Source organism: Anabrus simplex, chromosome 10 (genome assembly GCF_040414725.1).
Source record: "Anabrus simplex isolate iqAnaSimp1 chromosome 10, ASM4041472v1, whole genome shotgun sequence".
NCBI lineage: Eukaryota > Metazoa > Arthropoda > Insecta > Orthoptera > Tettigoniidae > Anabrus > Anabrus simplex.
In genome coordinates, this window is record NC_090274.1 from 28,127,968 (window position 1) to 28,155,642 (window position 27,675).

The window sequence follows — 27,675 nt, forward strand, 5'->3', positions numbered from 1 at the left end:
TGTATTCATAATATTGATATTTACGAAAACTGTACACTGAAACTTTTATTTCCAACTAGCTTTTATTTGAAGGAGGAGAAAATATGTTTACAGCGACACAAGACGAGGCTCCAGCGCTGTTGCCACTTCCATCTGTTATTCTCGCTAATGGAACTTTTCGTAAGCTTGTGAAACTTCAAATCTCCTTAGTGATTTCTGTTGTTCTCAATCGGGGTCAAGATTAGTAGGAATGCAGCGTCCTCAAGTGGAGGAGGATTGTACAAAAATTGGAAAAGTATAAAACGAAAGTAACTGGGCTGAAATACATTTACCTGAGAAATAATTTAGTCAATAAAAATATTTTTTCAACAATAATCGATAAAACAGGTACGCCTACTTTGGCGTAATTATTGGGGAGAGGGGCATGATTAACATGAATGATGAATAGCTATTAATGTAAACAACGTTCCTGTATATTAATTATATTCACAAACGAACAGAGAAGTAACAGAACTTGCTTCATAAATACCTTTCCTGAATAAATATAGACAAGTTTCCAGGTCCAACGGATATCGTGGGGGAGGGGGTTAGACACCAAAATTGAAAGACTTTTTTTTCTTGCTAGTTGTTTTACGTCGCACCGACACAGATTGGTCTTATGGCGACGATGGAATAGGAAAGGCCTAGGAATGGGAAGGAAGAGGCCTGGCCTTAATTAAGGTACAGCCCCAGCATTTGCCTGGTGTGAAAATGGGAAACCACGGAAAATCATCTTCAGGGCCGCCGACAGTGGGGTTCGAATCCACTATCTCCCGGATGCGAGCTCACAGCTGCGCGCTCCTAACCGCACAGCCAACTCCCGGTAAAATTGAAAGACATTGCTATAAAATGGTAAGCTTTTGGTGCTCTCTGAGCGAATTTCGATAGAGGGTTGACAGTCTACCAACTTAAGTACGGTAATAATAGTACTAGTCCGCCTCTGTGGTGTAGTGGTTAGTGTGATTAGCTGCGACTCCCGGAGGCCCGGGTTCGATTCCTGGCTCTGCCACGAAATTTGAAAAGTGCTCCGAGGGCTGGAATGGGGTCCACTCAGCCTCGGGAAGTCAACTGAGTAGAGGAAGGTTCGATTCCCTCCTCACCCATCCTCGAAGTGGTTTTCCGTGATTTCCCACTTTATGTCCAGGCAAATGCCGGAATGGTACCCAACTTAAGGCCACGGCCGCTTCCTTCCCTCTTCCTTGTCTATCCCTTCCAATCTTCCCATCCCCCCACAAGGCCCCTGTTCAGCATAGCAGGTGAGGCCGCCTGGGCGAGGTACTGGTCATCCTCCCCAGGTGTATCCCCCGATCCAATGTCTCACGCACCAGGGCACTGCCCTTGAGGCGGTAGAGGTGGGATCCCTCGCTGAGTCCGAGGGAAAAACCAGGGTAAACAGATTAAGAAAGAAAGAAAGAAAGAAAGAAAGTATTCCCGTAAGTGGAACTAGTTCTACCGGCAAAATTGCTAACGTGGCAACATTGACACCGGTGCACCTATCTACACCTGTTTACGAGCTGTTTACATAGGCCTCGTGTCCATCAGCAGCAAAGCCTTGTGCATACAAACATGATTTATAGAATGATGTTTACTCCAGAAAAAACAACAACATGGTAATCTATTTACGTGATGCCGCAAATGTCCTAGTAAAGAAGTAAGATTTTTCGTTTTATTCCTGCGGTAGGCATCTGGCTGTATTTCTGCAGGTTAATCGTAACAACCATCAAACTGATTTTGATGCGGTTTTTACAGTCTTTTAAAGCATTTATCGAGGAAGGGACGTGAAAAATGAATCTACGGTAGTAGGGAGCCGAGAAGTGGCAATTTATTTATTTATTTATTTATTTATTTATTTATTTATTTATTTATTTATTTATTTATTTATTTATTTATTTATTTATCAGTGGCGAAGTTAGGGTTTGTGGCCCTCTGTTACACTTAACCACACAACTATAATATAATAAAGAAATACTATCATGGAATTAGGTGCGTAAAGAGGATAATAAGTAACATTAGCAACGCGCATCAAGACCGACTCCTCAGCTGAATTGTCAGCGTTGAGTCTTCGGTTCAGAGGGCCCCGGCTTTGATTCCCGACCGGGTCGGGGAATTTAATCACGTCCGATTAGTTCTTCTGGCTCGGGGATTGGGTGTTTATGTTTGTCCTTGTCCCAGCACTTTTCTCTTCATGTTCAGACAACATGCTACACTGCCTACAACCACAGAAACACGCAATAGTGATTACCTCCCCCCATATACAGTTGGCGTCAGGAAGGGCATCCGGCTGGAAAATAGAGCCAAATCCACATGTGCGACGCAGTTAGCACCCGCGACCCCACAGGTGTGGGAAAAGTGGTAGAAAAAAAAGCAATACGCATCAAACAAAGAAAAATATTAAGCAGTTATGAGAAGCAATACATCAATAAAGACACATACTAGGCCTATACATAATAAAACCAAACCAAACCCCATGGCACTACAGCCCTTGAAGGGCCTTGGCCTACCAAGCGACCGCTGCTCAGTCCGAAGGCCTGCAGATTACGAGGTGTCGTGTGGTCAGCACGACGAATCCTCTCGGTCGTTATTCTTGGCTTTCTAGACCGGGGCCGCTATCTTACCGTCAGATAGCTCCTCAATTCTAATCACGTAGGCTGAGTGGTTCTCGAACCAGCCCTCAGGTCCAGGTAAAAATCCCTCACCTGGCCAGGAATCGAACCCGGGGCCTTCGGGTGAGAGGCAGGCACGCTACCCCTACACCACGGGGTCGACTCCTATACATAATACTGTACGTCAAAACCAGTTTGACGGTAAACGGTGACTACTTAAATTCTATGTACGCGAATTAAAAAATAAATATTGCACACATCCACGCTATTATTTATAATAATAATAATAATAATAATAATAATAATAATAATAATAATAATAATAAAAGGAAAAAGGAACGCAAAATCAGAAGAAATATTCTAGGCCCAAAACTCACCAACGGACAATACCAACATAGAGGCAGACAGGAAATCAAACAATACACACATATACTCAGTGACATTAGAAAACGCAGGTTAAGATTCTATGGACATATTAACAGAATAGACCCAGACAGAGTTGCAAAACAAATGGTCTAATTCTATGAAAACAGAAGTAGGGCTAAAACAGACAAAATGAAATGGATTGGCGAAATCAAAATCGATTTGAAACAGGCAGAATTACACCAGCAGATGTCCAAAACAGTGTAATCTTTAGATCCAAAATTCATAAATGGCAAGTTGACCAAGAGGAAAGACCAAAGAAGAAGACTGGAACAACCTGGTCTGAAGACAGAAAGGAAGGCGAATGCGCGCCTCCATGTACTTTGCGAAGTCTTAATGAGTCTATTCGCATTATAATAATAATTTATAAAGGAAGTAAAAGGGGAAAAAAAAGGAACACTTTTCTGGCTTATGCTGTTCAAAGAGTCAACGATCGGCTTTCAAGTGTGTGTGAAAGAATTGTCGAGCATAAAATGTTCTAAAGAAACAAAGTATGTGACGGAATACACTTAACTGTTAAAAGGTAGCTCTCAATATTTTGTATGCGTTTTTCCCTAGTTAGGGCTGAGAACATAGCAGCCTTGGTCTTAATTAAGCTACAGTCCCCAGGATTTTCCTGTTCTGAATATGGGAAATCATGGAAAACCATTTTCAGTGACGGTGGGATTCAAATCCCTCATCTCCCGAATGCAAGCTCACAGCTACGCGACTAACACAGTGGCCATCTCGACGTTTGTTATGTGGAGAAATAAGGCCCGCCCCACCCCTTCAGAGTGGGTATTGAAAACATTGATAGATTAGATAGATAGATAGATAGATAATGGAAGAGATATAGCTGCTGGGAGTATGTACGGAGATATACTCACATAGGGCCGGTATTACAATAGGGGTTTAAACTGTTGGCTCAGTTTAAACTTTAATTAATCTGTCTGTCGCGAATTATAAAACTTCATCTTCATTTTAATTAGTTTAACTATCGTGCTTGAGCTATCTAAGGCATTTGCTAGGGTAGATCATGGGATAGTATTGGTAAAAATGAGCGCTACTGGACTTAACAAAAGAGTGACTGAATGGGTGGCTATATCCCTAGAAAATAGAACACAGAGAATTAGAGTAGGTGAAGCTTTATCTGATCCTGTAATTATTAAAAGGGGAATTCCTCAAGGCAGTATTATTGGACCTTTATATTTTCTTATATATATAAAGCAAGATGTCCTGACTGACCGTCCGTCCGACCACCGACCGACCGACCGATAATCAACGCACAGCAAAACCTAATGGAGATAATTGCATGAAAATTTGAAGACAAGTTCCTACCGTTGCTTAGATGCGCACTAAGAAAGGATTTTTTTAAATTCCTATTTTAAAGGGGTGAAAAGGGGTGAAACGTGATTTTACTTTTTTGTTGAATTTCTCCATTTCTGTGAAAAGCAGCTCCATTTGTTCTGCGTGATTTCCGACAAAAAGTTGCGTTACAGAAATGTTGCAAAGTTTGGGCTGGGAAGACTTGGGAGAATGGAGAGGTGCTCGACTAAGTGGATGTTCCGAGCTGTCAGTGGAGAGATGTCGTGGAATGACATCAGTAGATGAGTATGAATGATGTCTTTAAAAGTAGGAAAGATCGCAATATGAAGATAAAGCTGGAATTTGATAGGACAAATTGGGGAAAATATATGTTTTTAGGAAGGGGAGTTGGGGATTAGAATAACTTACCAAGGAAGATGTTCAATAAATTTCCAATTTCTTTCCAATCACTTAAGAAAAGGCTAGAAAACAACATATAGTAGGGAATCTGCCACCTGGGCGACAGTAGTGATTGATTTGATTGATCTGATTCTTTAATTGGGCCTAACAGCTAGGTCATCAGCCCCTAATGGTACGAGGTGCAACGAAATGAAGCGATAATAAATTAAATAAAGCTTTAAAATGTATCCGCCGGCCCCGTGGTGTAGGGGTAGCGTGCCTGACTCTTACCCGGAGGCACCGGGTCGATTCCCGGCCAGGTCAAGGATTTTTACCTGGACCTGACGGCTGGTTCGAGGTCCACTCAGCCTACGTGATTAGAATTGAGGAGCTATCTGACGGTGAGATAGTATCCCCGGTCTAGAAAGCCAAGAATAACGGCCGAGAGGATTCGTCGTGCTGACCACACGACACCTCGTAATCTGCAGGCCTTCGGGCTGAGCAGCGGTCGCTTGGTAGGCCAAGGGCTGTAGTGCCATGGGATTTGGTTTGGTTTTGGTTAAAATGTATCCAGTGACTAGAATCTAACACGAATGATTATGAAAAATGACGAAGACTCCAAAACAATCAGTGGATCCAATTCGCAGTGCCTTATTTTCTGAGATGATGCTTGTTATCCAAAGGGGTCCAAAATCCAGGTCACCGTCCCCTCTTAATGGTACTAGCCACTGGTAACGTAGACCCATGGTATTCTTCACATAATGGTACTAATCACAGGTAACGTAGCCCCATGTAAACTCATGGTGCTCTTCCCCTAATGCTATTTGCTTTACGTCGCATCGACACAGATAGGTCTTATGGCGACGATGGGATAGGAAAGTCCTAGGAGTTGGAAGGAAGCAGCCATGGCCTTAGTTAAGGTACAGCCCCAGAATTTTCCTGGTGTGAAAATGGGAAACCACAGAAAACCACCTTTAGGGCTGCCGACACTGGGTCCCGGGTGCAGGCTCACAGCCGCGCGCCTCTAACCGCACGGCCAGTTCGCCCGGTCTTCCCCTAATGGTACTAATCCCAGACCCATGGTATTCCTCACTTGGTGGTACTAATCGCAAGTTACTCACAGGTAATCTCTTGGTTCCGAAACCATCACTCCGTTTAATCGCCTCTTACGACAGGCAGGGGATACCGTGGGTGTATTCTTCACCTGCGTCCCCCACCCAGAGGGGGGCTTCGATTTATCAGAACTATCTCCCTGATATTCTCTCTCTCTCTCGTGTCATGTAAGCCCGAAAACATACATGATTATATGATTTTCCGTATACCGGAGAAAATGTTCGGAGTGAGAATTTCAATTTTGGAGACCTGGCTGATTCAGGCTTTAACTTGCGTTTTCTTCCCATCAAACATAATAAGCAGCCTACGCTATACCGTGAATTCACTCGTGCGAGTTGACCTTGGTAGTAGGAACATTACTGTACTGGGAGGCACATCTATCAAGAGGTGGGTGCGCTGTTTTCAGGGTCATATCCACGACGTAATTCAACTGGAATTTACTGGCTCATTATGCAGTAGAAATGCTCGCCGCTAGATGGGGGCTTCATTCATTCCCTTCCTGACTCGGCCGAATGACTGGAAAGAGGCTGAGGATTTTCCATTATGGAGTCGAACATGGTTCTTACACAAGTTAGTTACACGTATTTATTCACACTAGCGGCGATTGGGAATTAGAAGTGGGGAGGGGGGCAAAATATGTACAGACAACAAAATGTACTCGCGATTGTGGGAAATAGCGGGTGAGGAGGGGATATATCAATACTACAAAAAAAGCTACAAACTGGGAAGTTTTTATGCTCTCTGAACGAATTTCAGCAGGGAGGTATTATCCCATTTCAGTGGGATAATAATAGTTTGAGATTTTGATACAGTACCATACAATAAAAATTTCACCAAAGGAACAATACACGTGTATTGCAATTAAATAATTAATAAACATGATAAAACTGACTCTCACTAACACCAAATCAAAAGTGAAGTTTAGGGGTGAAACATCAAAGACATTTGAAATTAAAACTGGACTACGGCAGGGAGATGGTCTCTCACCACTATTCTTTAATTGTGCTCTAGAAATGGTAATGAGGGAATGGTTTGCGAAATGTCCCCCAAAATAAAAATTGGCCGAAAAATCAAAACAAATTGACTGGGTTTTGCCGACGATTTAGCATTACTAGCAGTGGACATAGAAGGAAAAAAAGACAGACATCAAAACATTGCAAATAAAATTGGCCTCAAAATATCATTTTAAAAAACAAATTATGTCCCGAAAACCAATACAACTAAAAGAAGTCACCATAAATGGTAATAAAATCAAAATAATAACTGAATTTAAATATCTTGGAAAGTAATAACACATAACCTAAATGAAAAAATCTCAGTCCAAACAAGAACAAATAGATTAGCTGAAGCACAAAAATTAACATGGGATATCTACAAAAAGAAATCTCTATTCATAAATGCAAAAATAAAACATTACAACACAGTTATAAAACCGGAAGCTACATATGCAGCAGAAACACTTTTTCACCTGAATGAACAAACAACGACTGACAGACTTCAGAAAATTGAAAGGAGGATTGGAAGAACCTGCATCAACAAAAAATACCAGAAAGATGGACAGTGGCGGATAATACCTAACAAAGTCGTGTACAAAGAGCTAGAACCCATTACAGATACTGTGAATAAGAGGAGAACTGGGATTCTTTAGACATATCATGAGGATGGCTCGAGACTTCTGAAACAACTAGTACAACACAATCTGGCCTCAAAATATACCGCAAGAGGATGTAAATGGATCAGAGAAGTAAGAGAGGATCTGAAGGAAATAGGCCTTACAACACCACAAATAAGATGAAATTGAATACAAAACTCAAGAATACAAACCTCCGCTTTACCCTTATATGAAAGAAACCAACAACACGCATATTTTCAACCGAGAAAAGGGCACGAAAATCGGAGCGTCTGAAGAAGTACTGGGAGGACCGCAAAGCCCGGACAATCCCTTCAAAGAGACCTGAACGATGGACTGACTAAAGTGATCCTATGTGGTCATAGAAGAAGAAGAAGAAGAAGAAGAAGATGAATAAGAACTGTGTGATTATATAATTAAAAATCGTTCAGCATTCGACTACACACTTAGAAACAAATCAGACACTAAAGAGACCACCAGACTGAATAATATTCGCGACGAGCGGGTGAATCATCCCTCAGTGCGCATGAACTTGACAAAAAAATATATACCCCTTGCTACCCTTCCTCACAGCACATGCAAAGTTGTAACTTTCTTTTGATGATAATAATAATAAATAAAATCATGAATAAAAATATATAAATAAAATTACTCAAAAACTTAATAAAATTAATAAGCATAATTAACCGAAATGTCCGTAGTATGGGCGCCAGAGTTCACCATAACGGATCCTTCGAATTTAGATAAGAGCATGATAAACTTTATATCCCAGGGCGTGTACATAATGCTGCGTACTGGTACATCTGCTGCAGGCCTTACCTAACCTCCTGCAAACGACTAATTAGGTAGGAACTGCACCTAGGTTCATTAATAATACTGATTCTAAAATAGCTAACTATATTCTTAACAAATTCCGTGCATGAGCACCTCATCAACATACAACATTATACATATAATACACACATAAAATATTGCTGGAAGACTCCATATTTACAACAACAACAATAATAATGAAAATCGTGGGAAAACGAAAGCGAGAACTAAGCTACCATTTGTAGATAGTCCGATGAACAATGTACATGTATGAAGATAAATACCCTTCACTGTCTCTATATCAATTCTTCTTACCGATTCTCATAATCGGCAGTTATCACATCACACAGATACTGTACCTTGTACTACTGTGTTCACATATTTTAACACTTGTTGTAAAGATATATACACACGTCTGTCGATCCTCAACATAAATTTATGGAAAGTCTGAGATAGCTTTCACCAACATATAATGCTAGGCCGCCACAAGTGCTACAATACTTAATGCGCAAGCACTCTCCACAATCATCCACTTTCCACGAACATAACAAGACTACGCTCCACGAACGTTTGAAGTCCCGTCCATTGCAGCCGTGTCATTCCAGTACCGTGTATCAGCACCACTTCCTTCCCGTACAGTGCGTCAGTTGTAGTTGTAGTTATCTTCCTTTTCGTTCCTTTACCTTCACCTTTACAATCACCCTTACAATGTTTCTTACAATGTTGTTGGTTGCCGCCGTATCATCAACCTTTATAGACATCAACATCCCCCTCCTCTCAGATGATACGTCTGGATTGGTGCTTGCCAGCCAATCATGAGTGAACCTCTTCTTTCTCCCAAGTTATAAACAAACACTCGGGAGTACTACAACAAGCTCATCTCATCAGGCTGGGATATATACATGACTAATGGAATTACCCGACACAAGTACATCACAACAAACACTGAGGTAGCCATATGACTCATTCAAATTACCAGAGTTATTAAAGCAATGTTTTCCCACTCGTGCAAAACAAATTACTCATACCTACATATGTGGATATCTTCCAGCTTACCAATATAAATGGCAAAATATACAAATGAAATACAGATAATAATAATAATAATAATAATAATAATAATAATAATAATAATAATAATAATAATAATAATAATAAATCGAATACTGACAATAATATCTATAACTTCTACATATAATTCGGGGGTGTGATATATGTACTATCACAAAGTCTCCACTACTTGCTGTGCCGCTATAGAAATCTGTTAGCCGCGACGAACGACATTTTGTGCGTATTTTCGCTAGTAATTTTGTAAATAATTAAAGAAAATCTATGAGAATTGGAAGTCAGAGTCTGAAAATTGTGGACAGCTTTAAATACCTAGGAAGTGAATTAATACAGAAAGCCACGGTGGGCATGGACATTAGCAGGAGGGTACAGTAGGGTAATGCATTCTACCAAAGTGTAAGAAAACTTGTTTGGAGCAAAGAAATACCAGGAAAAGTAAAGAGATAATGTACAAAGTGTACTATGTACCCATACTGACTTATGCAGCTGAGACTTGGACTTTGACTAGCAGGCAAGAGAGTAGAAGTCAAGCCAGTGAGATGAAATTCCCAAGAAGTATGGTAGGAAAGACAGAGTGAGAAATGAAGATGTTAGGAAGGAAGCCGGGATTGGAGAGCTAAATGAGAGAGTTGCAAAGAATAAACTAAGGTGGTTTGGACATGTAAAGAGGATGGAGGAGAATACAATTCCAAGACAGATGGAGGCAAAGTGTGAGGGCAAAAGAACAAGGTGGATTGAATCAGTGAAGAGCGGCATAAAAAGACGAAATTTAGTCTGGGGCAAGATCGTGGAAGAGGAATGGTGGAAGGAAAGAGGAATATGGAGAAGTGCCATAGACAGCCCGACTCGGCAGGAGTTGGATAAGGGGAAATGATGATGACGATGAATTTAAAAAATAAAAGAAATAATTAGCTGGTAAGGCAACAGGGTTTGCACAAACTGTTTATTTTAATAAACTCCCAGTTTCAGTTGGATAAAATGGGCAGGCTGCCGCCCCCTCGCCGCCCCCAATCGCCGCTACTATATTATTCATGTTCTGATAACTGACATGTCTTTAAGACCAACCGATAGTAACGAATTTAATATCGGAGAGCTTAACTCAGTGCTTTGCGACACGACCAATTATGGTTGCTAGCAGTGTACTCGAGAGAGACAGGTGGGTTCGAATCTCCTGTCGGCCATTATGGAAATGGTGCTCCGTGCTTTCATATTCCAGCTCAAAGAAAATGCCGGGATGGTAAGTTTCTCAAGGCCATGGTCGCTTTCTTCCATTCCTAGCTCAGACAATTACACCTACACTCATTCCCCTCACACTGCTGTACATGAAGCAGCTCACCCCCATTAAGGGTGTACCGATAAAAACAGCTGCTACAGAACTGGCGGGCCGAAAATGTATTGTTAATTTATTTAATTTATGGCCAATGAAGACCAGGTTAAATCATTGTTGCACATTTTTTGGAAGTCTGTTCCGCAGTTGCATTCTTTCCTTGGAACCCTGCCGTCTTTCTATCATCTAACCACTGTTCTGCTTTTGTTCTTCGTGGAAGCCGTCGAAGTTATTGATTTGTAACCGATACTGTGCTCGATTTGAGATGTTCCCTCGCATTAGTCCAGCTTGTTGAAGTCCTTCCTCGCCTCCTGGCACCACTTGTCAGAAACTTCAGGTCTACTATCAAGTATCTGAAAGATTTGTTGATGATAATGTTTGTTGTTTAAAGGGGCTTAACAGCTAGGTCATCGACCCTAATGATACGGGGTGCAACGAAATGAAACGATAATTAAAACTTCAAAATGCATCCAGTGAATAGAACAGGTCCTCTCAAACGCCCAAAATCTCACGCCTGCAGACCGAAGCACAGAGGTTCCTGTGCACCGTGCATCGGTCCGACTCGGCTCGGTTCGGACTAGCGTTTTGTGTCGGGGCAACTCGGCTAAACTCGGCTAAACTCGGCTCAAATCTGTTCGGATGGTGGAGCACTGCAGAGCAAGTGAGGAAAGGGGAGACAGTCGTAGGGAAAGAGAGAGACAGCGCTACTGCTCAGAATCGGGGGGTCTGCACTCTGGTCAACCTAGCGAAGTCGTCGTTTGCACCTTGCGCCGTGCAATGCACCGGTGCTTGCACTCTGAGAGCCCATGGACTAGAATCTAAAACGAATGATGATGAAAAAAATGACAATGGAATCCGAAACAATTAGTGGAACCCATTCACAATGCTTTATTTTCTGGGATGATGCTTGTTGTCCAAAGGGATCGAAAATCCATGTCATTGGCCCCTCATAATAGTACTAATCACTGGTAAAGCAGAACCATGACGTTTCTCGTTTAGTAGTACTAATCACAGGTAATGTAGACCCAGGATATATCACACATAATGGCACTACTCACAACCAACGCAGACCCATGAGGTTCCTCACAGAGAGGTACTGATTACGAGCCACCTATACTCCTGGTGTTTCTCACTACCAACCATAGGCAATGTAGAGCCACGGTGTATTACACATTATGGCACCACCCACAGGAAACACAGACCCATGGTGTTCTTCATATAATGGTACTACTCCCATCGTAATCCTCCCCCGATGATACTAATCACAGACCCAGCTGGAAGCAGTAGCGGTACGAGTTCCTCGGGTAGTAGTGATTATTGCTCTAATCGCTAGTAAAGGCGACCCATGGTGTTCATCGCGTGAAGGTCCTAATCACAGATTGTCTCATGGTTCCAAAAGTCACCCCTTTTAGTCGCCTCTTACGATAGATACTGTCGGTGTATGCTTCGTCTGCGTCCCCCGCCCACAGGGGATAATTTGTTTTGTCAATAGCTTTCCATAGAATTTCAGTCTTTTTTTTCCTAAGAGTCTCCATCAAGTCGTCCAGTTTCCTGACACAGTTCCTCATAACCCCTTAATCTATATTGTCCATTTATAATTTTTGGACCCATTATCTTGCGAAGAATTTCTCTCTCTACCTTCTCAGCGTCTCTTAGGCCAGCCTTCCCAGTCATTCGGAATCACCACCTACCATATAGACATTCCGTTTAATCACAATGTTGTAGTGTCTGATCTTCGCCTGTAATGAGATTGCTTTCTTCTTATAAATATTGTGAGTTCACGAAAAGTAGTAACCATCTTTTCTCGCCTGCTGTTGTCGGCTTCCCTTTCACATGTTTTCATTTGGTCAATTTCATCGAGGTCTCTGAAACTCTCAACTTCCTCAATCCTATCACACCTTCTCTTTAGGTAACGGGGTACAGTTTTCATGTTTATCAAGCACTGTGTTTTCTGTCCGGCTCCATGGCTAAATGGTTAGCGTGCTGGTCTTTGTTCACAGGGGGTCTCGGGTTCGATTCTCGGCAGGGTCGTGAATTTTGACCATAATTGGTAATTCCTCTGGCACTGGGACTGGGTGTATGTGTCGTCTTCATCATCAATTCATCCTCATCACGAAACGCAAGTCGCCTACGGGAGTCAACTCTAATTGCATCTGGCGAGCCGAACTTTTTCTCGGACTACTACCCCCTGTGGGTGGGAGTGGTAGAATAACGCACACTGTATCCCCTGCCCGTCGTAAGAGACGACTAAAAGGGGCTCCATGGGTTCTGAACTTGGGAGCCTGTGTTGGCAACCATGGGACCCTTAGCCGAGTCCTGGCATTGCTTCCACTTACCCGTGCCAGGCTCCTTACTTTCATCCATCCTATCCGACCTCCGTTGGTCAATTCTTGTTAACCTAGGGAGTCCCATTTTCACGCCCTTCGTGGATTCGTCTTTCTTTGGCCAATATCTTAATTTTTCGAAGTAATAATAATTTCGAGTGGCTACTTCTAGCTATTTGCTTTACGTCGCACCGACACAGATAGGTCTTACGGCAACGATGGGACAGGGAAGGGCTAGGAGTAGGAAGGAAGCGGCCGTGGCCTTAATTAAAGGTACAGCCCCAGCATTTGCCTGGTGTGAAAATGGGAAAATGGGAAACCACGGAAACCCATCTTCAGGGCTACTTCTAACAGAGTGCAGCCCTTGTAAGGCAGACCCTCCGATGAGAGTGGGCGGCATCTGCCATGTGTAGGTAACTGCGTGTCATTGTGGAGGAGGATAATGTTATGTGTGGTGTGTGAGTTGCAGGGCTGTTGGGGACAGCACAAACACCCAGCCCCCGGGCCATTGCAATTAACCAATGAAGGTTAAAAATCCCCGACTCGACCGGGAATCGAACCCGGGACCCTCTGAACCGAAGGCCAGTACGCTGACCATTCAGCCAACGAGTCGGACATTTTTCGAAGTGTCGGATCCCTTCAGTGTTATTCCCCTCTGATTAGTGTTATATAGAGGATGGTTGCCCAGTTGTAGTTCCTCTAAAAGCAACTGTCTCTACCACCTCGGACTACTATTACTACTATTACTACCGACACAAAAGCCATACGTCCTTCCATGTTATAGTTGGGGACAAAACATGACGACCTCAGTTCCTGGAAGCGAGCTGAAAGCCAGTAGTTAATCACACCCTGCTGAGTTAACGAGTTCTAAGTGATCCTTGTTTGTTTTGGAGAGGCTGCCAAACCACTTTCTTCCTCATTCTCTGTAGTATTTACCCTTTCTTCATGTAGAGTGCAGTAGCCGATTTGGCAACTCTGGCTGCAGTAGAGGTAGTAAATCCTACAAGTCGCTAATAGACACAGAGCTGCCGCTGGAAAGTAGTGGTGTGAGGCGGTCGTCATGATTTGTCCCCAAATATGTTTACTCAAAGGAAATCTGGAGCCCTGCCTTTGCTGCTTGTTGAGTAAATGTATCAGTGGCGTATTCTGGTATCAAGACGTGGGCTACCACTAGACTTAGGCTACCCCTTTTCGATAGTTGGTTTACGGAACATCAAGCCTTAAGCATTTTGAGCTGCATCCAACAGCTGCCCGCTGTGTTGTCAAGGCTGCTTCATAAGCTACTGCCCTGGCCTCTGCCACCGCCAATACTCAACACCTGATCAATCGAGTTGGTAGCCTAAGGTTTAGCAAATTGAAGTCCAGCTTTGAGGCCAAATGGATAGAATGCTTGCCTTTGGTCCGACGGCCCCGGTTCAATTTTCAGAATCAACCCCCTCATACTGTTAATTCCCCTGGCTTGGGAACTGGGTATTTATGGCGTCTTCGCCATTCATTTTATCCTCATTAGGTCACCACCAAGCCTATGTAGATGCCATGCACCATTATTATTATTATTATTATTATTATTATCATCATCATCATAATCGTTAAATAACAATGTTGAATTTTACAGCGGTCGTACCCATCGTTCAATGGTTAATTATCTTCCTCGGAAGATCAGTGGTGGTGTCCGACCCATGATCACGGGTTCGATTCCAACCAACAAAAGAGAACGCTAAACCTGAAAGATAGCATTTCATTTTAGTAGATCTACCAATAAAAAGAAAACTATATTACTCCTATAACAGCAGCCCTGCAGTGTCTTCCTACAAGGACGTAGAAGTAAACGGGAGTGAAATACCAGCACTCCGTTATCTATATATTTAAGGCAGAAGGATGAGGTGAGGAAGTATATACGATGAGTAACGCATGGTGATAGTTAGCAGTGGCGATCTGACGGACCGAAGCCTAGCACAGCTATCCTCCGCCGGTCCCCGCGCCTGTAGGCAGCCAGCAGCAAGCCGCGTGAGGCGAGTCGATGGGAACGGACGAGAGTCTGGGCTGCAATATCACTCTCCGAAGCCTTGTTCTCAGAAATACGTGCGACGTGTTTTCTCATTGCTTTCAAGGTTTGCAAATGTAACAATGTGTCAGCTGCTTACAATATAATGTGCTTTAGATTTCCATCGCTCGCATTTGAGGTTTGGGCTTCACTGATAGCCTTGGTAGCCCTCAGTATACGCCACTGAGCTGTATCTATGTTTCTGGACACCGCTCTTCTTCAATGTGTACTACTACTACTACTACTACTACTACTACTACTACTACGGTCCCAGGAATTAACCTGGGAGGAGTCATTGTGACTCTGGCGAATGGGAGTGAAATGCGTCGTTGCCAACATCTGCAACATTAATATATTGGGTTCAACAAGAGAATCCAACTAGCCTCTTTCACTTCAACTCCAGCACATAACCAACAAGAGGTATCCCTGTAAAGTCGAGCAACCTAGTTGAAGGTTGGGCAACCAATACCAGCGGGAAACTGGGTCGACGGGCCTATCAGTGCAAGGCTCATAACCTTGGTAGTAAAGAGAAGCCAGAAAACATCTTGATGCAACCTCTAGGGTTAACAACCTTAGCTACTACTACTACGTATGCATCGCAAACAAATTCAAGTCAAGTAAGCATGATGGCAAAACATTTCAAGAAAGCTACTCCAAGGGGTAGGTCTTCGGATAAATCCCTCGTCGTGAAACCCGCGGCGCACAAGTATCATTCGGATTCTGGGAGAGACTTGGCATCATGCAAGAGACGAGATGGAGCGTCTCGGTGTATCCCAATCAGTCAGAAACTCAGAACCAAATCGAAAAACTTTCCAGCAACATTCAACATAAGCTTCCTTACACAAATTGGCAAACTGAAAACTCTCACCAAAGCCATACATGAAAATCAGATATCCATAATTGCCCTACAATAAACACGTTGCACAGACGAAGAGACTTTTAAATCTGAAGGTTACCGTTTCCTCAAGAGCAGAGCTCAAAAAAAAAAAAAGAGTCCTCGATGGATCTGTGATGCTTGGAACCGCGTTTGCTGTGAGAACCAAAATACTTAAATCGGTTGAAAATTTCGAACCAGCAAATGACAGATTATCCATATTAACAACCAAATGCGCCAACAAAACATAGCCTAGTTAACACACATGCCCCCATAAATGATAAGAACAGATCTGATATGGAGGAAGTGGATAACTTCTGGGACCTACTGGATGAAAAGCTCGCCAAAATTCCCCAGACACTATGTGAAACTTCTTATGGAAGATTTCAATGCCCAATTTGGCTATGAACAGAAGTACAAAAAAAATGGAAACTATCCCGCCCACAAAAGAACCAATCAAAACGGCAAGAGATTGGCCTCCATTTGCGAAAACCATAATTTGCAGATCATGTCAACTCACTTTCGCCATATTCCCACAAAGCAGACAACATGGCGATCCCCTACCCCAAACATCGGAGAGTTCAAAAATAGATCACGTCGCAATTTCTCGGAAAAACAGTCCTGAGATTACAAATGTTAAAGTTAAAAAAGGCGTAAACGTGGCCTCAGACCACTACATGTCTATAATTAAATTTAAACCGTTCCCTGCAAACTCCAATAAGACCCCCCCAAAAATATAATTCGCTTTGACGATGATAAACTCCGGCAAAAAGTCACAGAGTTCCAGGAAAAGGCTCGACCGATCGACTGTAACTTTAACAACACCAAAAACAGCCTGATTGAGGTTGCAAAATAAGCTGCTGAAATCAAAAGAAGCAAGAAACATGCCTGAAACAAACAAACAAACAAACAAACAGACTGAGAAACCTACAAAGCCCAACGGGCCCAGACAGCTAAAGTGATCCGAGCTGAGAAACGTAAATATGAATATTCACTTACTGAGGAAACTGTCGGGCTATAAACCTACGTCACTATGCTTTCAGCGAAAGGACGGTACGTTGGAGACCGCATACGAAGAAAACTGTGCCATCCTCGCCGACTACTTTAAGAACTCACTAAATTGCGATCATCCCAAAAATCTCATCAAGACCGAAGAACCCATACTCAGATGCCCAGAATCGAGACCACCCGACAAAGACAAAATCAAGTGTCACATTGCCTGAATCAAAAAACAACAAATCGCATGGAGAAGACTCTGTCATTGGAAATATACCCTGAAAAATATGGAAATATGCCCCTGAAGAAGCCGTTGAAATCTTGCAGAAACAAATAGAAAAAAAATGAAAGAAAACTGGTAAACGGCATTAATCCACCCGTTTCACAAAAAAGGCAGCATGAAAAACGTCAACAACTACGGAGGAATATCCCTGCTACCGGTAACGTACAAAATTCTCTCACTTGCTATTCTGGAGCGTTTAGAAGCCCAAGTCGAGCATCAAATGGGCAAATACTAAGGGGGCTTCAGGAAGGGTTGTTCAACTGCTGAACAAATCCACAACCTCAAAACGATCATCAGGCATTGTAATCTCAGGTCCAAACAGTACATGTCAGTCTTTGTGGACTTCAAGAAGGCCTACGATTCGATAGACCGCGAGGTTCTACTAAACATCTTCAACGAATTCGGGGTTGACCTGAAACTGCTGGCATTAATTAGAGCCACCCTGACTGACGCAAAATCCAAAGTAAAGTTCCTAGGATGCCTATCAGATTCTTTCGAGGTCAAAACAGGAGTCAGACAAGGTGACGGGCTCTCTCCGATGCTTTTCAACTGCGTGCTCGAAACGATCATTAGGACCTGGCGAACAAACTTATTAGAAAGTGATTATAGTCGTCTGAGAATGGGAACAAAATCTAAGGGGATCGTGCTCGACTGTCTAGTGTTTGCTGAGGTCATCGCCATTGTGTCAAACAATGTAGAAACTGCTAGTATGCAAATCTATATTCGAAAAGAAATCGCTGAACAAACTGGCTTGTAGATATCTTTTGAAAAAACCGAAGTAATGACTATCATCAAAGATGCCCCAGCAAAACTCCAGACAAATTATGGGAAGATCAACCGAGTAGAAAAATTTAAGTATCTGGGTGAGATCTTCTTCTTCTTCTTCTTCTTCTTCTTTTCCTGCACATATGGGGTCGCGGGTGCGAACTGCGTCGAACATGTGGATTTGGCCCTGTTTTACGGCCGGATGCCGTTCCTGACGCAAGTATTCGGGTGAGATCATAATGAAAAAAATGGACTGGACAAAGAAGCACTTAAGAAACGAGTACACAAACTTGAAATAGCCTATCAAACGTCACGCTCAATCTACAGCAAAAAATGCCTGTCCCAAAATATTAAACTACATCATTATAAAACTGTTCTGAAGTCAGTAGTTACGTATGCAGCCGAAACCCTATCCCTAAATGCTAATAAATGACTCCTCGAAAAACTGGAGTAAAAAGAGCGAAAAATCATCAGAAATATCATGGGATCCAATTACAAGAATGGAACCCATTATAAAGTATAACAAAGAAGTGTACAGTAAAATAGAGAAAATTACAGAAACAATCCGTAAGAGACGGGCACGATATTACGGTCATCTCAAACGAACGTACGGAAACAGGCTGATTAAACAGATCTGTTTTCACTTTTTTGACTCGAAACCCAAAACCACAATGCTCTAGTTTATGAACATCAAGGAAGACCAGCAAATGCTGCATATAAAATCCTAAGACGCCTTCGATAGAGATTTCTTCCGTAAAAAGATGCTGACGGATGGAATAAACCGAGACAAGCAACCGAAAAGAAGACGAGGTACCACCTGGACAAAGGATTGCAAGCTGGCCCACTCACAGAGAGTGAGGGAATTCTGGGCTCAAAAGAAAGCGATGCAAAATGCCAAATGGAACAAGACTTAACGTGGTTCTAGATGGCCCCAACAAATTAATAATAATAATAATAATAATAATAATAATAATAATAATAATATGGTAGTGGTTGAATATCTGGCGATCAGAAGCATGATGATGAAGACTGGCGGCGCAGAGGAAGAAGTCAAGGCTCGAATCCGTAAAGCATATAGCTCATTCATTTTACTCTTCCCTATTTCGAAGAACAGTGACCTCCCACGAAAACCAAGATCCGACTATTCAATACCAAAATGAAGTCCGTTCTTCTTGACGGTTGTGAATTAAGAAAGGTCACTAAACAAATCCCATATCAGCTCGAAGAGTTCGTAAGAAAACCTGTCTATAAAACCCACTGATGTAGAAATAAGGAAAATAAAGTGGGGATGAATAGGGCACGCATTATGGTTAGTCCACACCAAAGTTAATAAACAATGTTAACGAAACAAAGTTAATAAACAATGTTAACGAAAACATTTCTCAAGATGTTAATAAACTCTTGTTAACAAACCTCTTTAACATTGTGTCCACACCAAATAAACTTTTGTTAACAAACTTCTTTAACATTGTGTCCACACCAAAATATCTGTTTGTGAGGTTACAATGGATAAGGTCAGGAAGAAGAAAATACAGCTGCAGCTTTAATTATTTTAATGAGTGCAATTAGAGAAAAATGCAGACGCAAAGTGTGGCAAAGAAAAATATTGGAAAAGCGTTTAGAATTAAGTTTGGAGAGGACACTTAGGCCTATGTCAGAACTTTCAATTCATGATGCAGCAGGCTTTCAAAACTTTCTGAGAATGTCCCCACAAGACTTTCAGTTCTTGTTGACAGTAATTGAGTCTGAAATTGGAAGAAAGGATACAAATTTATCGGAATGTCATCTGCATTAATGTTAGACTAAGTATAACTTGAAGATTCCTAGCGACTGGTGACTCCTACCAATGATCATGTAAGAGTGTAAGAGAAATACTCCTACACTTCACTTATGTATTTGTATGGTGTATATGAGTTGCTTGCAATTCGACAGTCGATTTAAAAAATAATAAAAGTATTGTATTCCGCGCTACGAATTTGCGTGTTCTAATTGCGTCTTTGCGCATGTGCGAACCGAAATGTTAACGAAAACACGAAATGTTAATGAAAAGTTTCATTCACAAAAGTTAAAGAAATTTTGTTTATCAACATGCTCGAAAAGTTAATGAACACGCTATTTTGTTTATTAACAGACAGAAATGTTCATGAACATTGTTCATTAACAATGTTTATTAACAAAGTTAACGAAAACATCTTGGTGTGGACGCACCTTTAGGAGAACAGGACGGAGCAGTTTAAAAGTCTGTCTTAGAATGGAACCAGCAGGAAAAAAAAGATAAAAGTGGAAGACCTTGGAACACTTTGAGAACAACAATTAGAGAGGAATTGATCGGAATTGGGAAACATGGGATGACGTAAAAGATTTGGCTGCAGGTCGAGCAGAATGGAGAACTTTCCTGGTTGCCCTTTGCTCCACAAGGAGAAATTGGAATTACATTACTGGTGTTTTAAGAGTAATAATACAAACAAACATTATGACTGAACAGCAGTGTTTTTTGTGGTGGTAGGCGACGGTACGCAGTACCTACAACCTTTTCTCGAAAGCAACAAGAAAATGTATTGGATGTTATTCAGAATATTCTTATCACATTTCCTATGAAGTGTTGGCTTATGGTTAAAATAAAGCTTTCTTTTTGTCCGCTTTTGTTACGTTTCAATAGATACGAGTATAATGCGTATGAGCACATGTTTCAAGTTTCTGTAAACTGTCGGTCTAAATTTATCATTGTTGTTATGTTAAGCAGGGAGTGCCCGGTCGAGGCGGTAAAGGCGTGCTCGGTTCACTCGGAAGGATGTGGGTTCGAATCCCGTCAGGACGATGATTATGTTGTTTGTTGTTTAAAGGGCCGTCACAGCTAGGTCATCGGCCCCTAATGTTACAAGGTGCAACAAAATAACACGATAATTAAAACTTCAAAACGTATCCACTGTCTAGAATAAAAAACGAATTATGATGAAAAAATGACCATGAATCCAAATGTCAGTGAATCCAATTCAAAATTTCTTATTTTAAGAGATGATGTTTGTTGTCCAAAAGGGTCCAAAATCGAGGTTACCGGCCCCCCATAATAGTTATCAGTGATAAGGCAGAACCCTGGTGTTCCTCCTATAGTGGTACTAATCACAGGTGATTTAGACCCAGGATGTATCATACATTATGGCACCACTCACAGGTAACACAAACCCATGGTGTTCCTCACATTAGGGTACTACCCACAAGAAATGCAGACACATGGTGTTCCTCACATAAGGCAACTAATCACAGACCACGTATACTCATGGTTTTGCTCACATAGTGGTACTAAACATAGGCAATGTAGACTCACGGTGTATCACACATTATGATAACATCCATAGGCAACACAAACCCATGGCATTCCTCACGTAGTGATACTAATTACGTGCGACAGCCAAACCCGTGGTGTTTCTCACACGGTGGTCCTAATCACAGCAACGTAAACCTATGTTGTTTCTCATGAAGTGGTACTACGCTAGGTAACGCAGACCCAATCCGAACACAGTGGAACCGACCGGTGGAATGCACACCATGACACTTATCACAAGCAACGTCCCAGACCCGTAGTGTTCCTCGCATAATGACACTCCTCCTATGCAACGTAGACCCATGGTTTTTCTCGCAAGGTAGTCCTAGTCGCAAGTAACGTCGACCCATGGTGTTCCGAACGCAATGGTATTAATCACAAGCAGTATCATGGTTCTAAGGTCATCATCCCTTGGTCTCCCCTTTTGGTCGCCTCGTACGACAGGTAGGGGATACCGTGAGTGTATTCTTCGTCTGCATCCCCCACCTACACAGGAGTCCCCCGTCAGGGTGTAGTTTCATTTAAGAAACGAGATTTCCACTTCCGAAGGTGCATATGGTCCTGAGGTTCACCCAGCCTACACCAAAAATGAGCAAATGTGGCCGGCGTAGAGCTAACCACTCTACCCCAAGTGCCAAGATTACTGGTAGTGGAAGCCTTTACTTTCCACCACTCCAAGGACCTTCATGACCTGTACGGAGATACTAACTTTGCTTTGCTCCTATTAACCATTTCGTGTAGTCAGTTCTGAGTGAAATGAAATTAAAGAGATAATCTTCATCTTTCTCTTTCTTATGCTTCCACATTTTAATGTTGAAAATATTTCTTGGAAGACAAAGTAGGGATCGCCATACTACGAAAAACGTAAAATTAAGCCATGTCCTCAATTGCGCCGAAAGTTGAAGGGCTAAAGGGCCCGAAAAAGTTTCAAATTGCGAGCCTTGGATAGCTCTATCAAAAGTAAAAGAACACATTTCAAAAAATCACTTCCGGCCTAAAAGCAGTTCTGGAAAAACAGCATAAAATCGCTTGTTTTTTTAACTTATTTAAATAATATGTAATGTGTTCCTTGGTTCAATACCCTCAGGATTTTATTTTTTATTTTTTGAAACATGTTCACACTGAATGCAGCTACAAGGGCTTAAGTGAAAGTGCATTGACTTACATTAGCGCTCGTAGTGATAGTAAAAGGTAAACTGCTAATCTAATCACGGCCGACTGGATCCCTCGCTGCGCTGAGCGACACATCAAGTCGGCCGTGATCTAATCGACTGGAAAACGATGATCAAGGAAAGGATTGTAAACTATAGGAATAAATAAAGAATATATTCTCATACTTTATTTTATTTCCCTAAAATTCGCGGCTCATATCCCTAGGATGTTTCCAACATTAAGTTGCTTGCCTAAAGGACTACAGTTGGGCCCACGAGAGTTTAAGTCTGACATTTGAGCGGCGAAAGCAGTAACTACGAAGTAAGCTGCGTTGTCATTGTTACCTAAGTCTGCGGCATATCACTGTTTCATACAGGCTTGATATTTAATCAACTATGTTGGCCTAATGCAATTCAATAAACTTTGACCCTTTCCTAAACTCGTGTTTAATAATTCCGGCATTTATGACAGAACACGTCCATGACGATAAATATGAGATTTCATACTCACTAACCTGATAATAACCTCAACAAATGTACATATCAAATAGAGAATAGAACTGTACAACTAGCCACTGATGAACTTACCAAAAAAAAAAAAAAAAAAAACAACGAAAATAATATTTAGGAAACAAACATGTCAATCATTACATAAACCAGCAACAATTAACACAGCGAACACAGTACTACTCCGAATAATATAATAAAAACGACTGTTAGCAAGCCAACCCACGTGGCGATAGCGTCCTTAAATGTGGCATCTCTGTTATTGTTTCCACAGCAATAGAACATTTTCGAGCAGCGTTACTGATTGATTGATTGATCGATTGATTGATTGATTGATTGATTGATTGATTGATTGATTGATTGATTGATTGATTGATTGATTGATTGATTGATTGATTGATTGATTGATTGATTGATTGATTGATTGATCTTTCTCTCGCCGGTGGCGCTAAACGTCAGACTTCAACTCTCGTGGGTCCTACTATAGAACTGTGGATTATTGGCTACTGGAATACAATAGAGTAGGGGGGGGGGGAGTCTCCTCCTTCTGCAAACGAACTGTTCTTCTCACGAACAATCAAACGGTATCCATTTTGCACCAAGTGTCGTTACTATACCAATGTAGCAGCAGATAACTAGTAAATCGCTAACCGTAATAGGGGTTAATGTAACTTATGTTTAAATTTATTTAAAAACAACGAAAGCAGTAAATCTGAAAAGCATAAACACTTGTTTTGTGCCGTTGATACAAGGAGAGTTTCATAGTTATTTAGTAAGAGCAAGCGGTGCACGTGTTTCACAAGTTAGAAAAGTGAAATTAATAAAAATAACTTAGGTATTTTGTACCAGTGGGAAATAAAAGAAAGCACGCCGATTCTTTTCGAAGTGTATCCTGAAACTGTGAACAGTGAATCAAGTTAATGTGAAGAAAACATCGCAAATACAGATAGATTTACTGCAGTTCTAGAGGGGAAGGAATTCTGACCATGATGGGCCCGACGGTTGGAAATTAGTTCAGAAAAAATGACTTCTTCCAGAAAAACGAACGGCTTTATGCGAAAAATAAAATGCCAGGTTGTAAGGTGTGCCAAGATTCTACAAGTTTAAAACCAGAAAAAGAGATGGAAGCGAAATTTTCTTCTGAGTGGGGCAATAGCAAAATCAGTACCTTTGGAACATAGACTGAAAATGCTTCTGGAATGCTGACGTTCAGTTCATTACTGGATGGAGTTCTATTCTAAGAACCTATGCAGGGCACCACGGGTAGGCGTCAGCTTCATCAGCTCGGTAGAGGACCAAGTTCACCCTCTCTTTGATCACCAACCTCCAAGGAGACTGCTCAAATCAAGGAAGAGCTTTGTGCAGACAAGAGCAATGCTCACTGCAAAACCTAAGGTCGCCAGGACACCGCTCTGGTAATCCATTATACTACCAGAGTGGATGAAGGCCAAAGAAAGCCTTCCTGCAGGTCACGACACCAACTGGGAAATCTGGCGATCACTCAACAGAGTTCCGAATGGTGTGGGGAGATGTAGAGTCAATTTACGTAAATGGAGATATCTGCAGGGTTCAGATCTCTGCGAGTGTGGGGGAGAGATAGACAATGTTACACCAGTGTACCTGCGAACTGTGCCCATGCTCTTACACAACCCAGGATTTAATGGCAGGCTGTGATAGGGCTATGAAAGTAGCCCATTTCTGGACGAAGATCTTCTAATCTGAGACATTTTAATTATTTTATTAAAATTTATAATTATAACATTCCCCCGTATGTTTGTTATTGTTTCTCACTAAAGTAATTAAATATTACCTTTCGAAGAGAAGAAGGGAGTGTTTTCCCTTCCACCGACGATTTTAACTCAAAGGTTCCTCCCCGCTAAAATTGCCCAAGGCGGATTCTTTCAATTCAAAATAATGAGAAAAGTGTAGAACACAATATTACTGAAATTAATGTTTTCTTACTGCACACATTTTCATAAAAACAAACAATAATACACGTAATATAGAAATAATAGAATGACTGACAGACCTTGAGCAATACAGGAACGTAGCGTTGGCAACCCCACACCAGCAGCATATTGTTCATGTTCCACTCTGGTAAGTCCATCTGAAACAGAGGCAAAAATTGAACTTACTTAAAGCCCTCCTTCCTTGTCATCGCTCTAAGTAGATCGAGCTTATAACACGTCTGTTCTTTTTTGGAGAGAGTGTGTTTCCGTGTGTAGGCTATAGAACAATACTCACTTAAGGAGTGTACAAACGGAATAACTTCCCAATGTTTATCATTATTTTTATAACAACAGAATTCAAACAACAACAAAAAAGATCTGGGAGGAGGACCTTACTGGGGAATTCCCCCTCCCCTTCCCCCCCCTTCTCCCCCCCCTCACCCTTTCTTCCTGACTTCGTACCCTCAAGAAGACTGTACATCTGGATATAATATCAGCAAGTGTGAGATATAATTCATGAAGAAGTTTGGGTGAGTACTGCCCCAGTTTCCCTTACAAAAAGAAAGCCCTGCTTAACAGTATTACCATTCTGTTGTTGAGAGCTTTTTTTTTTTTTTTTTCAGTCACCACTGATCTGCATTTAAGGCAGTCGACCAGGTGGAAGATAGCCCATCTGTTGTTTTCCTAGTCTTTTCTTAAATGAATGCAAAGAATTCGGAAATTTATTGAACATCTCCCTTGTTAAATTATTCCAATCCCTAACTCCCCTTCTTATAAATGAATATTTGGCCCAATTTGTTCTCTTGAATTCCAACTTTATATTGTGATTTATTTATTTATTTATTTATTTATTTATTTATTTATTTATTTATTTATGGTACTAGTTAAGCCGTGCACACATTGTGTAACATTATGAATGTATGTATGTTCAGTCATGAACCCTAAGGCTGGTTGGATCCTCAACAGCTCCGCCATCAGCTGTCATAGATGGCCGAGGCATCACTGAAGAGGCGTACTAGGGAAATGAGGAGTGAGGTAGTTTCTCGTTGCTTTCCTCACCGCACCAGAAGTTGCTATTACATATCAGTCTGCCACGCCCACTGAAATGCACGCACCAACCGACCCTATGAGCAACATTTCCACACCATTCATAGCAGGGACTGGCTGCATAAGGAATGGCATTACTAGCATCGCTCATACCTCAGTCACTTTCATATTGTCACAGCGAAGGGTAAGACAGAGACAGATCAATGAAAGTAAGAAAATTGCTCTAGCCTATACCAGAAGACTTAGTGCACTGTAAACACTAGATCCTGTCAGCAGAGGCAGAACATTATGAAAGCAACACATAATTTACAAAATAGAATATCTTTTTTTAAAAAACAAGGTAAAACAAAGTAGAAATCGAGAAAAATATGTACAGTCCAGAAAAAAGAAAGAAAAATACAAAAATACAAAAACACACAAATGATGTGAAATATAATTAAATACATAAGATATAATAATAATAATAATAATAATAATAATAATAATAATAATAATAATAATAATAATAATTATAATAATAATAATAATAATAATAATAATAATAATAATGCCTAGCAAATAAGATCCTCATCTTCCAGGAAAGAAGAAACACCCAAGTACCATGGCTGAAAGAAGTTCATCAGGATCTTTTAAAAATGTAGCATTGAGGGGGGGAGATATTACAAATAGAAGTGTTCAGAAGGAAAATTGCGGAGGTGACAGATATGTTCGTAGAGAAACCCAAGAGAACAAGAAGGGTGTTCTCGAATGAGGAACGAGCAAAAGTGAGCCCGAGAATGAAGGAGTATTGGCGTAAAAAGAAAGAACATCAATAGTCAAGGGAGTTGTGTAATCGTAACCCATAGGAGGTTAGTTAACTAACTAACTAACTAAATAAATAAATAAATAAATAAATAAATAAATAAATAAATAAATAAATAAATAAATAAATAAATAAATAAATAAATAAATAAAGTTATCTGCTTTACGTAGAGCCTCTGTGGCTCAGACGGCAGCGCGCCGGTCTCTCACCGCTGGGTTCCGTGGTTCAAATCCCGGTCACTCCATGTGAGATTTGTGCTGGACAAAGCCGAGGCGGGACAGGTTTTTCTCCGGGTACTCCGGTTGTCCTTGTCATGCTTCATTCCAGCAACACTCTCCAATATCATTTCATTTCATCTGTCATTCATTCATCATTGTCCCAGAGGAGTGCGACAGGCTTCGGCAGCTGGCACAATTCCTGCCCTCGCCGCTAGATGAGAGCTTCATTCATTCCATTCCTTACCCGGTCGAATGACTGGAAACAGGCTGTGGATTTCCATTTGCTTTACCTCCCACTTACTTCTTTTACGATTTACGGAGACGCCGAGGTGTCGGAATTTTGTCCAGCAGTTCTTTTACATGCCAGTAAACGTACCGACACGAGGCTGATGTATTTGAGCATTTTTAAATACCACCGGACTAGGCCAGGATCGAACCTGCCAAGTTGGCGTCACTCAGCCCGGCGAATACATAAATTATCAAATGAAAAATCCAGTTGTTGCAGCAACTGAATACCCGTTGTTGAAGCTGTCAGAAGGTCGTCGATAGTTCAGCGGAAGACTATGTGGGCATCTGAAGGTGCTGTGTCGCATAGTCTGCATTCTTCACCACAGTCACAGCTTGGAGAAGGTCGAAGACCCCAAGAATGCAGCGCAGAGCTACCTACCTCTTCCATGCCCAGTGCGCCCTCTGTTTAGTGGGACCCAAACACTGC

At 41.5% G+C, this 27,675-nt stretch overlaps 1 long non-coding RNA gene across 1 annotated transcript in view; it reads right to left on the reverse strand.

Annotated features, from left to right (window-relative positions):
* Positions 1–27,675, reverse strand: part of LOC137502374 (uncharacterized) — a 288,122-nt gene that overhangs the window by 235,786 nt on the left and 24,661 nt on the right. Inside the window, exon 2 of the long non-coding RNA XR_011018753.1 lies at positions 24,974–25,051. This is a non-coding gene — a long non-coding RNA (uncharacterized lncRNA). The remainder of the gene's footprint in view (positions 1–24,973; positions 25,052–27,675) is intronic.